Below are 18,404 nucleotides of genomic sequence, written 5' to 3'. Positions count from 1 at the left end.
TATATATATATATATACTGTGTGTGTATATGTATATATATATATATATACTGTGTGTGTATATGTATATATATATATATATACTGTGTGTGTATATGTATATATATATATATATATACTGTGTGTGTATATGTATATATATATATATATACTGTGTGTGTATATGTATATATATATATATATATATTTTTTTTTGTTGTTGTTGCTAACATCATCATAATTCCAACACGGCAGCAGTATGTTAATACAGGTATTTGTGACCATGTATTTTCAATTGCTAATTATAATATATCTGTTTTATTTAAATTCTTCGGTGGTAGATTTGTTTTGTTTTTTTACCATCTTCTCACAGTCTTTCTTTGCTGCAATATTTTTTATATATAGATATCAAGGTCTTATATGTTTCTGTTTGTCTCTTATTTTTGCTGACCTAATTACCTCTGTGTTATACTAGTGTCTTACACCCAATCACCTAGGACATACTGCAATATTCTATTTTTTATTAGTTTTACCTATTAGACAGCATTTTATGTATTGTTATGTGTAATATTATATTTTGTAATTATATTAGGAAACCTTTATTAAAATAAAAAAGGAGTAGGAATAGAATATATTATCCCCCACCAATACTCTTTACCCTGTTAATATTTAGCTTTGTGGTCAACGTTCTGCACTACCAAATGTAATGGTCTTGAACCACCCATGCCACATTTTTTTGTGATATATGTAAAATTGGATATGTTATAGTTTCTATGTAGAGAAGGCTCTGGCTCTCTAATTTACAGTTTACAAAATTACTACCTACACAATGCTGCTTGCTGCATATCTTATTACCAAAACTTTCCCTCGGTTTTTCTAGGTCAAAGCATTTCTGACAGCAATGTTTTAAACAAGAACACACGAGAAAAAATGTTCATTAGCAAACATGGTAATTATCAGAGTAGGCTATATAATAGAAGATTGTTATCATATAGATCATTTATAAGCATTGATTACATCACCTTACCTTTGGGCTTCAGAACTTTCAAGTTGATTATTTTTGTTGCAATTACGTAGTTATTACCATCGTATAAAATACAGCTTATATTACCAGAATCTTTGAAGGTGAGATTCTTCAGTATTATTGAAAATGTTTCTCTTTTCATCCAGTCTTCATCTGTCACAATGCGCAGACTCCAATTTCCCCAAAAATGTGGTTTTGTGCGCTGAACATGAAGTTCCACAATGTAAATGGCTTTATCTAAATACTGCCAAATGATGGCTGTGTCATTGCACCTGGCTTGCATTTGTATGGACATGTTAAAAACACAGGGCAGCAGGACTTCAGAAGAAAGAAACCCATCAGCGTCACTGTATTCCAGAAGAGATTCTTTTAAGTGGCGAGAAGGCCGGCAACTAGAATTGTCTTTGAAAAAATCATAAACATTCTTTAAAATTATATATGTAACAATAAGCTCGAAGGAGGTATATTATTTTCTCTTTACCACTACTATCCTTTTTTGTTAATATAATTGAGCAAAAACACTTTTTATAGGTTATACTAGTGGGACGTTAAACCTTAAAATAATGAATGCAGATCTTTATCCACCAATTTGTCATTGAATCTCATGTCCCTGACGCCTATTTGACTAAATAAGAAATGTATCACAAGATAATTTATGTCCTCACCATTTTCCAACTTGGAGGACTTCATCCTGCATTCCATATATCACATATTTAATCACCCATATCAATAAAAAGGCAATATATTAACAGCATCATATGTAAGGAAAATCTTTAAATGGACATTTTAGTCATGTTAAATGCTTCTATTGAACATTTTCATTGCTAGATGGATAATTTACACACAACCTACAATTGATACTGCGGTAACTCACACTGATACACACCTTTGTCATTGTTATTCAGAGCATGCACAGCAGACAGCATCATGGTTGTTTTTGCTGTGGTTTGCAAGCAATTTACATGTTGTCACATTTTTGCAAACTGAAGCTAATTGTAAGATGCTTCTAATAGTATTTGAAATATAGGGCTGTGCATTTAAATGCTAGTATAATACCAATTTATATATGATGTAATAGTAAAACATTTGCTACAAGGGAAAACTTGCAGTGCATTATAGTAATGAGATTTAATTTGTTTGTGCAGAGCTTAAAATGATAAACTGTTACTTACATGCAAACGCTGAGCTCCCCAGAGTCAGAAGATAAATAATACTATACATTCTGAACTTGTAGCAACACAGTGTATTTGTTTAAACTGCTGTCAAAACTCATACCGTACAAGTCATGTTGTTACTTCCTCCCTATGATGTAAATAAGCATTTCACAGTCAGATCTTATGTATGTTAGGAACTCTAATAAATAGTCATAAACAATTGTTTATTAAATAGAATATTTATCATTGTAGAATACCTTGGCAACATTCAACCTACCTCAAAGCATAATGGAAAACTAAGTCTACTTTTCTCCAACATAGGTGTGTCCGGTCCACGGCGTCATCCTTACTTGTGGGATATTCTCCTCCCCAACAGGAAATGGCAAAGAGCCCAGCAAAGCTGGTCACATGATCCCTCCTAGGCTCCGCCTACCCCAGTCATTCTCTTTGCCGTTGTACAGGCAACATCTCCACGGAGATGGCTTAGAGTTTTTTAGTGTTTAACTGTAGTTTTTATTATTCAATCAAGAGTTTGTTATTTTAAAATAGTGCTGGTATGTACTATTTACTCAGAAACAGAAAAGAGATGAAGATTTCTGTTTGTATGAGGAAAATGATTTTAGCACCGTAACTAAAATCCATGGCTGTTCCACACAGGACTGTTGAGAGCAATTAACTTCAGTTGGGGGAACAGTGTGCAGTCTCTTACTGCTTGAGGTATGACACATTCTAACAAGACGATGTAATGCTGGAAGCTGTCATTTTCCCTATGGGATCCGGTAAGCCATGTTTATTAAGATAGTAAATAAGGGCTTCACAAGGGCTTATTAAGACTGTAGACTTTTTCTGGGCTAAATCGATTCATTATTAACACATATTTAGCCTTGAGGAATCATTTATTCTGGGTATTTTGATATGATTATATCGGCAGGCACTGTTTTTGACACCTTATTCTTTAGGGACTTTCCCTAATCATAGTCAGAGCCTCATTTTCGCGCCGGTATGGCGCACTTGTTTTTGAGGAAGCATGGCATGCAACTGCATGTGTGTGGAGCTCTGATACATAGAAAAGTCTTTCTGAAGGCAACATTTGGTATCGTATTCCCCTTTGGGCTTGGTTGGGTCTCAGCAAAGCAGATTCCAGGGACTGTAAAGGGGTTAAATATAAAAACGGCTCCGGTTCCGTTATTTTAAGGGTTAAAGCTTCCAAATTTGGTGTGCAATACTTTTAAGGCTTTAAGACACTGTGGTGAAATTTTGGTGAATTTTGAACAATTCCTTCATACTTTTTCGCAATTGCAGTAATAAAGTGTGTTTAGTTTAAAATTTAAAGTGACAGTAACGGTTTTATTTTAAAACGTTTTTTGTGCTTTGTTATCAAGTTTATGCCTGTTTAACATGTCTGAACTACCAGATAGATTGTGTTCTGACTGTGGGGAAACCAAGGTTCCTTCTCATTTAACTATATGTATTTTATGTCATAAAAAAATTTAGTAAAAATGATGCCCAAGATGATTCCTCAAGTGAGGGGAGTAAGCATGGTACTGCATCATCCCCTCCTTCGTCTACACCAGTCTTGCCCATACAGGAGGCCCCTAGTACATCTAGTGCGCCAATACTCCTTACTATGCAACATTTAACGGCTGTAATGGATAATTCTATCAAAAACATTTTAGCCAATATGCCCACTTATCAGTGAAAGCGCGACTGCTCTGTTTTAGAAAATTCTGTAGAGCATGAGAACGCTGATGATATGGTTTCTGAAGGGCCCCTACACCAGTCTGAGGGGGCCAGGGAGGTTTTGTCTGAGGGAGAAATTTCAGATTCAGGAAACATTTCTCAACAAGCTGAACCTGATGTGATTACTTTTAAATTTAAGTTGGAACATCTCCGCGCTCTGCTTAAGGAGGTGTTATCCAATTTGGATGATTGTGATTATCTGGTTATTCCAGATCCACTATGTAAAATGGAAAAGTTCTTAGAGGCCCCGGGGCCCCCCGAAGCTTTTCCTATATCCAAGCGGGTGGCGTACATTGTTAGTAAAGAATGGGACAGGCCCGGTATACCTTTAGTACCTCCCCCCATATTTATAAAATTGTTTTCCTATAGTCGACCCCAGAAAGGACTGATGGCAGACAGTCCCCAAGGTCGAGGGGGCGGTTTCTACTCTACACAAGCGCGCCACTATACCCATAGAAGATAGTTGTGCTTTCCAAGATCCTATGGATAAAAAATTAGAAGGTCTGCTAAATATGTTTGTTCAGCAAGGTTCCCTTCTACAACCAATTGCATGCATTGTCCCTGTCACTGCAGCCGCGTGTTTCGAGTTTGATGAGCTAGGAAAGGCGATTATTAGTAATTCTTCTTCTTATGAGGAGATTATGGACAGAATTCGTGCTCTTAAATTGGCTAATTCTTTCACCCTAGACGCCACCTTGCAATTGGCTAGGTTAGCGGCGAAAAAATTTTGGGTTTGCTATTGTGGCGCAGAGCGCTTTGGTTAAAATCTTGGGCAGCGGATGCGTCTTCCAAGAACAAATTGCTTGACATTCCTTTCAAGGGGAAAACTCTCTTTGGCCCTGACTTGAATGAGATTATCTCTGATATCACTGGGGGCAAGGGCCACGCCCTTCCTCAGGATAGGTCTTTTCAAGACCAAAAATAAACCTAAGTTTCGTCCCTTTCGCAGAAACGGATCAGCCCCAAGGGCTACGTCCTCTAAGCAGGAAGGTAATTCTTCTCAAGCCAATCCAGCCTGGAGACCTAGGCAAGGCTGGAACAAAGGAAAGCAGGCCAGGATACCTGCCACTGCTACCAAGACAGCATGAAATGCGGGCCCCCGATCCGGGACCGGATCTGGTGGGGGGCAGACTCTCTCTCTTCGCTCAGGCTGGGGCAAGAGATGTTCTGGATCCTTGGGCGCTAGAAATAGTCTCCCAAGGTTATTCTCTGGAGTTCAAGGGGCTTCCTCCAACGGGGAGGTTCCACAGGTCTCAGTTGTCTTCAGATCACATAAGAAGACAGGCATTCTTACATTGGGTAGAAGACCTGCTAAAAATGGGAGTGATTCATCCTGTTCTATTAGGAGAACAAGGGATGGGGTTCTACTCCAATCTGTTCATAGTTCCCAAAAAAGAGGGAATGTTCAGACCAATCTTAGATCTCAAGATCTTGAACAAGTTTCTCAAGGTTCCATCGTTCAAGATGGAAACCATTCGAACACTCCTTCCTTCCATCCAGGAAGGTCAATTCATGACCAAGGTGGATTTTAAGGATGCGTATCTATATATTCCTATCCACAAGGAACATCATCGGTTCCTAAGGTTTGAATTCCTGGACAAGCATTTCCAGTTCGTGGCGTTTTCTTTCGGATTAGCCACTGCTCCTAGGATTTTCTCATAGGTACTAGGGTCCCTTCTGGCGGTGCTAAGGCCAAGGGGCATTGCTGTAGTTCCTTACTTGGACGACGTTCTGATTCGAGCGTCGTCCCTTCCTCTAGTAAAGGCTCACACGGACATTGTCCTGGCCTTTCTCAGATCTCACGGATGGAAAGTGAACAAGAGTTCTCTATCTCCGTCAACGAGGGTTCCCTTCTTGGGAACTATAATAGACTCCTTAGAAATGAGGATTTTTCTGACAGAAGCCAGAAAAACAAAACTTCTAGACTCTTGTCGGATACTTCATTCCGTTCCTCTTCCTTCCATAGCGCAGTGCATGGAAGTGATAGGTTTGATGGTAGCGGCAATGGACATAGTTCCTTTTGTGCGCATTCATCTAAGACCATTACAACTGTTCATGCTCAGTCAGTGGAATGGGGACTATTCAGACTTGTCTCCGAAGATACAAGTAAATCAGAGGACCAGAGACTCATTCCGTTGGTGGCTGTCCCTGGACACCCTGTCACAAGGGATGACCTTCCGCAGACCAGAGTGGGTCATTGTCACGACCGACGCCAGTCTGATGGGCTGGGGCGCGGTCTGGGGATCCCTGAAAGCTCAGGGTCTTTGGTCTCGGGTAGAATCTCTTCTACCGATAAATATTCTGGAACTGAGAGCGATATTCAATGCTCTCAAAGCTTGGCCTCAGCTAGCGAGGGCCAAGTTCATACATCAACCATCAGGGGGGGTTCCCTAGCGATGGAAGAAGTGACCAAGATCATTCTATGGGCGGAGTCTCACTCCTGCCACCTGTCTGCTATCCACATCCCAGGAGTGGAAAATTGGGAAGCGGATTTTCTGAGTCGTCAGAGATTGCATCCGGGGGAGTGGGAACTCCATCCGGAAATCTTTGCCCAAGTCACTCAACCGTGGGGCATTCCAGACATGGATCTGATGGCCTCTCGTCAGAACTTCAGAGTTCCTTACTACGGGTACAGATCCAGGGATCCCAAGGCGGCTCTAGTGGATGCACTAGTAGCACCTTGGACCTTCAAACTAGCTTATGTGTTCCCGCCGTTTCCTCTCATCCCCAGGCTGGTAGCCAGGATCAATCAGGAGAGGGCGTCGGTGATTTTGATAGCTCCTGCGTGGCCACGCAGGACTTGGTATGCAGATCTGGTGAATATGTCATCGGCTCCACCATGGTAGCTACCTTGGAGGCGAGACCTTCTTGTTCTAGGTCCGTTCGACCCACTCCAGCTGACTGCTTGGAGATTGAACGCTTGATCTTATCAAAGCGAGGGTTCTCAGATTCTGTTATTAATACTCTTGTTCAGGCCTGAAAGCCTGTAACCAGAAAAATTACCACATAATTTGGTATATCTGTTGGTGTGAATCTGCAGGATTCCCTTGGGACAAGGTTAAGATTCCTATGAGTCTATCCTTCCTTCGAGAAGGATTGGAAAAAGGATTATCTGCAAGTTCCTTGATGGGACAGATTTCTGCCTTGTCTGTGTTACTTCACAAAAAGCTGGCAGCTGTGCCAGATGTTCTAGCCTTTGTTCAGGCTCTGGTTAGAATCAAGCCTGTTTACAAAATTTTGACTCCTCCTTGGAGTCTCAACCTAGTTCTTTCAGTTCTTTAGGGGGTTCCGTTTGAACCCTTACATTCCGTTGATATTAAGTTATTATCTTGGAAAGTTTTGTTTTTGGTTGCAAATTCTTCTGCTAGAAGAGTTTCAGAATTATCTGCTCTGCTGTGTTCTTCTCCTTATCTGGGGTTCTATGCAGATAAGGTGGTTTTGCGTACTAAACCTGGTTTTCTTCCAAAAGTTGTTTCTAACAAAAACATTAACCTGGAGATAGTTGTGCCTTCTTTGTGTCCTAATCCAGTTTCAAAGAAGGAACGTTTGTTGCACAACTTGGATGTAGTTCGTGCTCTCAAATTTTACTTAGCAGCTACTAAGGATTTCAGACAAACTTTGTCTTTGTTTGTTGTTTATTCTGGTAAACGGAGAGGTCAAAAAGCAACTTCTACCTCTCTCTCCTTCTGGATTAAAAGCATTATCCGATTGGCTTATGAGACTGCCGGACGGCAGCCTCCTGAAAGACTCACAGCTCACTCCACTAGGGCTGTGGCTTCCACATGGGCCTTCAAGAATGAGGCTTCTGTTGATCAGATATGTAAGGCAGTGACTTGGTCTTCACTGCACACTTTTTCTAAATTTTACAAATTTGATATTTTTGCTTCTTCTGAGGCTATTTTTGGGAGAAAGGTTTTGCAAGCCGTGGTGCCTTCCATTTAGGTGACCTGATTTGCTCCCTCCCTTCATCCGTGTCCTAAAGCTTTGGTATTGGTTCCCACAAGTAAGGATGACGCCGTGGACCGGACACACCTATGTTGGAGAAAACAGAATTTATGTTTACCTGATAAATTACTTTCTCCAACGGTGTGTCCGGTCCACGGCCCGCCCTGGTTTTTTTAATCAGGTCTGATAATTTATTTTCTTTAACTACAGTCACCACGGTAACATATGGTTTCTCCTATGCAAATATTCCTCCTTAACGTCGGTCGAATGACTGGGGTAGGCGGAGCCTAGGAGGGATCATGTGACCAGCTTTGCTGGGCTCTTTGCCATTTCCTGTTGGGGAGGAGAATATCCCACAAGTAAGGATGACGCCGTGGACCGGACACACCGTTGGAGAAAGTAATTTATCAGGTAAACATAAATTCTGTTTTTAATTAAATGTGTGTGGTTAATGTGCTGCCTAGTTTTCCTGCAGTGTTGGATTATATTATAACAAAAATCTATACTTGAATATTTTGTACCAAGGGACATGGAATGCTTTAAACTCTTGGTATCGTTTGTTAAATTGTAAATTTAGGTAGGTTCAGGGGCAACAGTGCACTACTGGGAGCTAACCGGTGATTGGTTGCTACACATATATGCTTCTTGTCATTGGCTCATCTAATGTGTTTAGCTAACTCCCAATAGTGTATCGCTGATTCTGAGCCTACCTATATTAACTCCTCAACAAATGATAACAAGGGAACAAAGCAAACTTAATAACAAAAGTAAGTTGGAAAGTTGTTTAAAATTACATGAGCTAAGTATCTTAATCATTAAAGCTTAAAGGGACACTAAACCCAATTTTTTTCTTTCATGATTAAAATAGAGCATGCATTTATAAGCAACTTTCTAATTTACTCCTGTTATCAAGTTTTCTTTGTTCTCTTGGTATCTTTATCTGGTATTTAAAAAAGCAGGAATGTAAGCTTACGAGCCGGTTGTTCTATCAGAATGGCAAACTTATCAGACTTACAAACAGAAGTGACGTTCCGTCAGCTGTCACTACGTCACAACTCATCAGGATTTTGGACAGTGGCGGCAACGCGCACAAACAATGATAGATAATGCAGGGTAGTCCTGCACTCTGCAAGTTTGCATAATAATTGAGACTGGAAATGATAAAACACAGTGTCTATAAATAGAACAGGCATCACAGTGAGAAAGTCAAATTAACACAAACAATTAGAGGGCACAGGTGCTTGCATACTAATTAGATGCAAGGAAAGGACAGTGAAGCACCAGGAAAATTAGTGACATTATTTAGTCCAAAAAATTGCAATTCAATGGGATTTTTAAACCAAACCCACTTCATTAGTTTACTATATCAGTATACACTAGGGTTGCCACCTCGACCATGTTTTCCTGGACACTTATGAGTTACACATGCTGCAGGGTAAGCAGGGCGGAACATGAAGAGTGCTGTTCAGGATCATTATTTGTGTGCTGTCCAGAGGTGTAATTCATGTTCCCCTCTGCACTCCCTGCAGCATCTGTAACTCATAACTGTCCAGGAAAACAGGACTGAGGTGTATACCCTAGTATTCACGTGTAGTTTTTTTACATTCTACTACTTAATTATTTTTTTTTAAATACAATAATATTTTTTTTTTGGGGGGGGGGGGGAAACACTGACTTGCAATTTTCTGGACTAATGAATTTCACCGATTTTTCCTGGTGCTTCACTGTGCCAGAGTTGAGTCACTTTTGTTAATAAGTTACCACTTTAAAAATGATATACAGCTCATATATTAAATAACCAAATCTCTCCTGGTGCACATATTGCCATTTATAAAAAAAATTTGGACCTATTATATTTTGTTTGTCCAACTCCCACCCCCTCTTGACTGTGTTTAGTGATGCTCACAAACCAGAGCTCATAAATATGATTGATTTTAAAAACTTATAAGATCTAAAAAAAAGCATTAAACAAATTTGTTTTGGATATATGAACCATGGATTTACATCCACAAAGCTTTAGGATTGCCATAAAAAAAGGAAAAAAAAATAAAAGATACAGTGCTGAAACTATATTGTATGACACTACCAGTCTGTATCTGATATCATTCCATACACATTTCCATCTTAATCGGAGGAGAGTCCACTGCTTCAGTCATTACTTGTAGGAATTAAGAACCTGGAGGAGGCAAAGACACCCAAGACAAAGGCTTAAATACCTCCCCCACTCCCCTCATCCCCCAGTCATTCTTTGCCTTTCATCACAGGACGTTGCAGAGAAGTGTCTGATGATTCGGAGTAGTCTCTTATGGAGGGTAGTACTCTTCACAATGGGACTGGAGTTTTAAGTAGTGCTGTCAGCCTCTCAGTGAGAGTTAAAGTTAAAGTGGGTGAAAGTTAGAGTCCGGAGATGCAGGGGGAGTTCTTCTGCGAAACCATCCCGACTCATATTAACAGCTTCTTAAACAATCAGCGTTGACAAGTTTCGCTGCCTGCTTTCTGCTCTCAAGTCCATGTCAGGAGTGATGCTACTAACCTGTCACACTTTCGTTTCATTTTTTATACATGTATGATAATGCTAGAAGACAGGGTCACAGTGTGACTCCTTTTATCTGTATAGAATCAAGGGTTAATATCTCCTGAGGGGGATTATTGAACAGGGGGGAATAATCTTATAAGTTTATTTGATTTTAGGCTGCTTTATGTGTGAGATGTTATAGGCTCATAGGCTGTTATGGAATATACAGGTTTCACTTTCGCCCTTTTTCTCATAGCAGGGAGGGTCCTGCATTGTGCACCATATGATTCTTTCCCTCTTTCCTGACCAGGTGTCTATCAGAGAGGAGTTCTAACTCTCTGTACTGTCTAGGTCATGGGAGGTGGGGAGTGCCCCAGCCATTGGGATATAAAGGTGCAGTTTTTTTTAAATAAAATGTTTTATTTTTATAGTTCTCCGGTTATTGTAATAGCGATGGAGGATTCTATTACTTAGAGGGCCCTCCCTCTATTCCTAAAGAGTAATTCCTGTTTATATTGTGAGGATTCCTTAGTACGTCCCATTAATTATGTTCCATATGCCTTGATAATGTGCTAATATCAAACATCTTTGATACCACTGAGCCGTCCACCTCTGAGGAGCTGTCGTCCAGTGAGGTGCTTACCCTACATGCTTATCTCTCTACACATGCAGTTTCCCGTTACATTGCTGATCCTCCATCTGGAGGGGGCCATTTTTTCACCAGATGTTACTGCGCAGCTCAGACGGCGTTGTCTGCGGCCTTTAATGCTTTACCTCGCCCTGCTAAGCGCAAGCGAAAGGTTACGTATTGCACTCCTTCCCAGAGTACAAATAATTTATTGGATTTAACTGATAGGTTTATCAGAGGATGAAGTTCTTTCTGAGAACATTCTGGATCTGAGTCTGTTGCCTCTAAACTTCCGGCTGCGGAGGAACCAGATTTTAGTTTTAGGAATTTTGCTTTCTTCTAAAGGAAGTTTTTTGGCGAATTCAGTGGTTCCAGAGGCCAAATTGCCTGAGGAACCTTTGTTTCCTAAATTGGATAGAGTTTGAGGACAGGGTGGTACCTTATCCTCCCCTGCTCCTGTTAGATGGCGAACATTATTAGGAATGACTGGGACTGTATTGTTCCTCTCTTCTCCTTTTAACAAATCGTTCCCGGTCCTGGACTCTCAATGGAGTTGTGAGGTTCTGTGCCTAAAAGGGATGGTGCTATCTTCACCCTGGCTAACGTATTACTATCCCGTTTGAGGATAACTCGTCGTTTTAAGAACCCATGGAGAAAGGATGGAAATTCTGTTAAAAAAGTTGTTTCAACATTCAGGTTATTTATTTCAACCGGGGGGGGGGGCGCTGCCGCGGTTGCTGGAGAAACTACCTCCTGGTATGACTCCTTATAAGATTGAGCAGGGTGGAGAGGTTCCCTCGATGTTACTCAGGAAAGATTTATGGCCTTGAGGGTTGCTAATTGTTTTATCTGTGATGCTATTAGGCAGATTATCGCCTAAATGCTAAGACTTCAGTTTTTTCTGTTCAGGCCCGTCGGGCTCTGACTGAAGTCATGGTCTGTGGATATGACTTCTTAGTCTAGACTTCTTTCCCTCCCCTTTAAGGGAATGATTTTGTTTGGTCCAGGCCTGCACTCAATTATCTCCATGGTCACAGGGGGCAAGGGGCCCTTCTACCGCAAGAGAATATGAACAAGTCTAAGGGACAATTTTCGTTCTTTTCATTTTGATAAAGCCCATGTCATCAGTCCTCCGCTAAGCCTGAGCAAACCAAGAGCTCTTGGAAGCCATCTCAGTCCTGGAATAAATCCAAGCAGAGCAAGAAGCCTGCCGAGTCAAAGTCGGCAGGAACGGTCGGTCCCCATTCCTCTTCTGGATCGTGTAGGGGGCAGACTGTCGCTCTTTTCAGTCGTTTGGTTCAGGGACATGAAGGATCCATGGGTCCTGAAGGTCATAGCTCAGGGTTACAAGATAGGTTTCAAGTTTTACCTGGCCAGAAAGGTGGGAAGCCTTTCTGGGGTGCGTACGGGATCTGTCCTCTTTGGAGTAATTATCCCGGTGCCTATCGCAGTGAGAGGTTTGGGATACTATTTAAACCTTTTTGTGGTTCCAAAGAAGGAGGGAACTTTCCGTCTGAGTTTTTAAATGGCCCCTTGTTCAAGAGGGAGACAATTGGTCCATTCTTCCCCTCGTTCGAGAAGGGCAGTTCATGACCATGATAGATCTGAAGGATGCTCCCTTCACATACCAATCCTTAAGGACCAATTTCAGTTCCTAAGGTTTGCATTCCTGGGCCAGCACTTCCAGTTTATTGATCTTCTGTTTGATCTAGCTGGTATAGTGGTGAGCATAGCTGCCTTCCAAGTAGTTGACCCGGGTTTGATTCCCAGAATAATGCAGCATTCTCCAAGAAGTTTCTCGGAGATTGGACCATTCAGAATCTTTCCTCTGTCTTCTTCGATCCCATAGATGGAAGATAAATCTAGAGAGAGTTCTCTTGTATCAAGTACCATGGTAGAATTCTCGGGTACTATAATAGTCTCCATGGACATGAGAACATTTCTAACAATCCAGAGATGTTGCTCGAGATGTCTTGCCCTCCAGACCTCCTTAAGGCCATCTGTTGCTCGGTGTATGGAGGTGATTGGTCTCATGGTCTCCAGCATGGACATCATATCCTTTGCCAGGTTTCACCTCAGACTGTTGCAACTGCACATGCTGAAGCAGTGGAACGGCAATCATTCGGATCTGTCTCAACAGATTTCTCTAGAAAACCGATCAAGAGATTCGCTCTCTTGGTGTTTTTGTTCGGATCGCTTGTAAAGGGGATGTCCGTCTCAAGACCATCTTGGGTGATTGTGACTACGGTTGCGAGTCTGTCAGGATGGGGAGCTGTTTGGGGTGCCAGGAAGGGACAAGGCCTTTAGACTCAGGAGGAAAAGCTCCTTCCCGATCGGATTTGGGATCTTTGGACAATATACAATTCTCTGAAGGTTTGTCCTCTGCTGAGTTTGTCCAAGGTTATCAGTTTCCAATCAGATAATATATCCTCGGTGGCTTATTTCAACCATCAGGGGGGAACGAGTAGCTCCCTATCTATGAGAGAAGTATCTCGGATTCTGGAGTGGGCGGAGACCCATATTTGTTCGCTGTCAGTGATCCACAATCCGGGTGTTGAAAACTGGGAAGCAGATTTTTTTAGCAGACAATACTTTAATCCGAGGGCTTGGTCTCTCCATCCCGAGTGTTTGCAGAAATTTGCAAGAGGCAGATATTATGACGTCTCATTACCAAGTTACCCAGATATGGGTCAAGGTACAAGGATCCTCATTCGGAGCTAACAGATGCATTAGCGGGGCCTTAGAGGTTAAATCTAATTTATCTTAAATGTTCTGTCTTGGCCACAAAGGATATTGTTCGCGGACTAGTGGGGATGTCGTTATCTCCTCCATAGAAGTTACCTTGTCGCAGGGATCTGGATGTCTAGATTTCTGAGGCTGACTGTGTGGAGATTGAACACTTAGTCCTAGCCAAGAGCGGGGTTTCTGAGAGTGATATTTTTACTCTCATTCAAGCTTGTAGCTGGTTGCTTGTTGCATACATCATAAGGTGTGGAGGACCTACTTATTCTGTTCTCCAGGAGGAACTAGAGAGGGGCTTTTCTGCAAGTCCCCTGAGGGGGCAGATTTTGGCCCAGTCTGTGTTACTGTACAAGAGGTTCGCTGAGCTTCCTTATATGCAGTCACTTGTTATGGCTCTGTTAGGATCAGACCTGTGTTTAGATCTATTGCTCCTCCTTGGAGTTTGAATCTTGTTCTTTAGATTTTGCATGGGCTCCATTGGAGCCTATGCATGAAGTAGACATTAATCTATTGTCTTGGAAGGTTCCCTTTCTATGGGCTATTGCTTCTGTGTGCAGAGTATCTGCGATTTCTACCTTGCAATGCGTCCCTCCTTATCTGGCTTTCCATGCTGATAAGGTTGTTCTTCGAATCAAGTTAGGTTCTTCCTAAGATTGTGTCAATTTGCAACATCAATCAAGAGATTGTGGTTCCTTTCCACGTAATTCTGGATGTGATTTGTGCCTTGAAGTCCTATCTTCAGACCACGTACGAATTTAGTCAAACTTACTTATCTTTTTGGCTGAGGAGGGTCCTCCTTTTCGCATGAGACAGCGGGACATAAGCCTTCTCAACTGGAGCTGTGGCCTCTTCTTGGGCCTTTAAGAACGAGGCTTCTATGGAGAAGATTTTTAACACAGCTACTTGGTCCTCTTTACATTCTTTTGCAACGTTTTATGACTTTGATGTTTTTGCTTCGGTGGAAGCAGTTTTTGGGAAAGGTTCTGCAGGCTGTCGTGCCCTCAGTATAGGGTCCACCTCCTTTTACCCTCCTGTTTTCTTCATTCAGTGTACTCTAGAGCTTGGGTATTTGTTCCCACAAGTAATGAATGAAGCAGTGGACTCTCCTCCAATTAAGATGGAAAACATAAATTATGCTTACCTGATAATTTAATTTCCATCTGTGGGAGGAGAGTCCACTTCTCCCGCCCATTTCTCCAGGGGGCTGACCTAAATTTAATATTATTCTTCTGGCACCACACTGATATTTCTCCTACTGTTCCTTGTTCCATTAGCAGAATGACTGGGGGATGAGGGGGGGGGGGTACTTAAGCCTTTGGCTTGGCAGTCTTTGCCTCCTCCTGGTGGCCAGGTTCTTAATTCCCACAAGCAATGAATGAAGCAGTGGACTCTCCTCCCACAGATGGAAATTAAATTATCAGGTAAGCATAATTTATGTTTTTAGCTGGTTAATTTCACCATGTCTCAACATGGCTCACTTTTCTTGACACTCCCATTTGGTTCTCTTAAACTAGATTGCTTCTTTTCATACATTATGTTTAATACATACTCAACTTTGAGGACGTTATTGCTGCACATATACAAAAAATAGGTTTCTTCTGTCATGCACAGTTTGTACCTGTGAAAGGCAAAATTAAACAGAACCCACCCAACACATCAAGAGCTTTAATTCTTCCCACTTCCTTCTTCCCCTCAGTCTACCGTATAGCCAAGCAAGAAGAAGAAACAGAAAAGCAGGAAGAACAAACCAGGACAATGAGTTGCATGCCAGACCCATCGGACAAACATTGTGTGGGTCTTCTGGACTCATCACCATGAAAGAAAGAAATTTATAAGGTAAGCATAAATTATGTTTTCTTTCCTAAAATATGGTGAGTCCACGGCTTGAGTAATTACTGTTGGGAATATCACTTCTGGCCAGCAGGAGGAGAAAAGAGCACCACAGTTAAACTGCTAACTATCACTCCCTTACCCACAACCCCCAGTGAGGTCTGTTTCTTGCATTACAATGCCTTCTGTGAATGGAGGAGGTGAAGTTTAAGTGTCTGAAATTTTTGATTTAATCTACAAGCAAGTTTTGGGGTATAGCCGTATTCCACGTCATTCGTTGCAGTCGGGTAGTGGTGGCTTTAAAGCGGTTAGGAACTTGTAAAGAGGTGCTTACTGTGTTTTCTTAACAATTGCTGCCTTAGTTTAGAAATCCAGAGTTGGCTACTCTGTTCTTTCTTTTTCAAAGGTCTCTGTGAGGAACTGTGTCCTCTCATATCTTGTAAGTGTCTACATGCTGGACAGTGGAGCAGGCTTTTTCTTCCAGTTGGGGAGACCATGCACTTAACAAATTAAAAACACTGCTTTTTTATTGGGACATAGATAATCCTGTTGTATGGGTTACACTGGGGCATGAAGCAGGCACGGTAGCATGTGTGAGACTAACATTTAAACTCTTTTAAAAAGAAAGGGTAAAATGTTTTTATTAGGCTTTATTTTCTGACACATATTTACTTGATAAAACAATACAAGTTTAAACTGAAAGTAAGGCTGTATTTTCTATTTCAGCAGCTTATTAATTTCCCCTTTGCTTTAAAATAAAACGATGCAACTGTCAGGTTTGAAAAACTGGTTATTTCTGGTACTCAGTTTACCAGGATATAGTGCATCTGTGTGTCGCAGCAGTAATTTGAGATCGGCAGTTTCGGTCTTAATTGGTAGCTGTAAGGCACCTCAATAATTGAGGTGTGGGGTTGCCTGAGGGGTATTTTAGACGTTTATTTGATGCTTATTAAATGTTTTTTCTTAACTTTTCTCACATAATTTTAGCTGGGGATCGATCCTAATTTGGGATAAAATTTAAAGTGTATTTTTTCCTTGGCTTATTTTAATTAAATATTAAAATATTTGAAACTTATCTGTACAAGTTTATTTACTGTTTCACAACATGTCTGATATGGAGCAAGAGCCTGCTCTCATGAATTCATGCTTATTATGTTTAGATGCACAAATTGCAGCTCCTATGCAATTTTGTTCTTCATGTGTCAAGAAAACCTTGCAAAATAAAGGTAACATTTTTGAGCCCAATGTCTCTCAGGATGATGCTGTTAAAATAATACCTCAGCTTTCTCCTGCTACGTCCCAAGCCTCAATGGTGTCACATGCAGTGCCCTGCGCTTCCTCTATAACTCCTAGTGGAGTTTATTTAAAAGCAGGTATTGCTGCCTAGGTATCTTCAGCGGTATCTGCAGCATTAGCTGCCATTCCCAGATTACAGGGTAAACGCAAGAGGAAATCTAGAAATTCAGAAAGTAAGGTGCCTGTCCTCAGTTCTGCTTCTCAAGTTGTCCTTACTTATAAGTCTGATGACAAAGATACATTGGGACTTTCTGAGGGTGAAATCTCAGATTCGGACAGTATAATTCCTTGTTCTGAGACTGAGGTGGTATCCTTCAGATTTAAGCTTGAACACCTTCGTGTACTGTTAAAGGAGGTTTTAGCTACTTTAGATGACTCCGATACCCCTGTCGTTGTCACTCCTAAGAAATCTAGTAAACATAATTGTTTCTTTGATGAACCTTTCACTTCGGAGGTTTTTTCTATGCTAGACAATGCTAGGGAGATTATCTCACAGGAATGGGAGAAACCAGGGGTGTCTTTTTCCCCGTCTCCCATTTTTAAGAAAATGTTTCCTGTCAAGGAATCCATTAAAGACCCTTGGTATACTGTACCCAAAGTTGAAGGAGGTATTTCCACTCTGGCTAAGAGAACCACTATTCCTATTGAGGATAGCTGCTCTTTTAAGGATTCAATGGACAAGAAGCTGGAGGCTTATTTTAAAAAGATTTATGTTCACCTGCGGTGTGTATTGCCACCGTGACTAGTGCAGCAATTTATTGGCTCAACGCCTTGTATGATTCTCTTCAAGTAGAGACTTCCTTGGATGAAATTCAAGATAGGATTAATGCTCTTACGTTGGCCAATTCCTTTATTGTAGGTGCCATTTTACAGGTTGTTAGACTAGGAGCTAAAACTTCTAGTTTCGCTGTCCTAGCCTGCAGGGTGTTATGGTTGAAATCCTGGTCTGCAGAAGTTTCCTCTAAAGTCAAGCTTCTGGCGATTCCTTACAAGGACAAAACCTTGTTTGAACTCGGTTTGGCAGAAATTATCTCTGATATTACTGGTGGAAAAGGGTCTTTTCTATCTCAAGATAAGAAGAATAGGCCTAAAGGACTTCAGACTAATTTTCGTTCCTTTCATAATTTCAGAGGAAAGCCTTCCCTTTCTTCTTCCAAGCAGGAACAATCCAAGTCTTCTTGGAAACCCAATCAGACTTGGAACAAGGGGAATTAATCAAAGAAACCCACAGCTGATTCCAAATCAGCATGAAGGGTTTGCCCCCGATCCGGGATCGGATCAGGTGGGGGGCAGACTTTCTTAGTTCTCTCAAGCCTGGATATGAGATGTCCCAGATCCCTGGACTGTGGACAAATTGGAATTCAAGACTTTTCCTCCCAGAGGCAGATTCCATCTCTCAGATAAAGAGAGAGGCATTCTTGAATTGTATACAACATTTTTCCTCCCTGGGAGTGATAGTTCCAGTTCCAGTGCAGGAACAGGGTCTCGAGTTCTACTACAACCTATTTATGGTTCCCAAAAAAAACATTTTCATCCCATTCTAGACTTGAAG

The sequence above is a fragment of the Bombina bombina genome, chromosome 3 (assembly GCF_027579735.1).
Source record: "Bombina bombina isolate aBomBom1 chromosome 3, aBomBom1.pri, whole genome shotgun sequence".
In the NCBI taxonomy this organism is placed as follows: Eukaryota; Metazoa; Chordata; class Amphibia; order Anura; family Bombinatoridae; genus Bombina; species Bombina bombina.
This window is presented reverse-complemented; position numbering follows the sequence as displayed.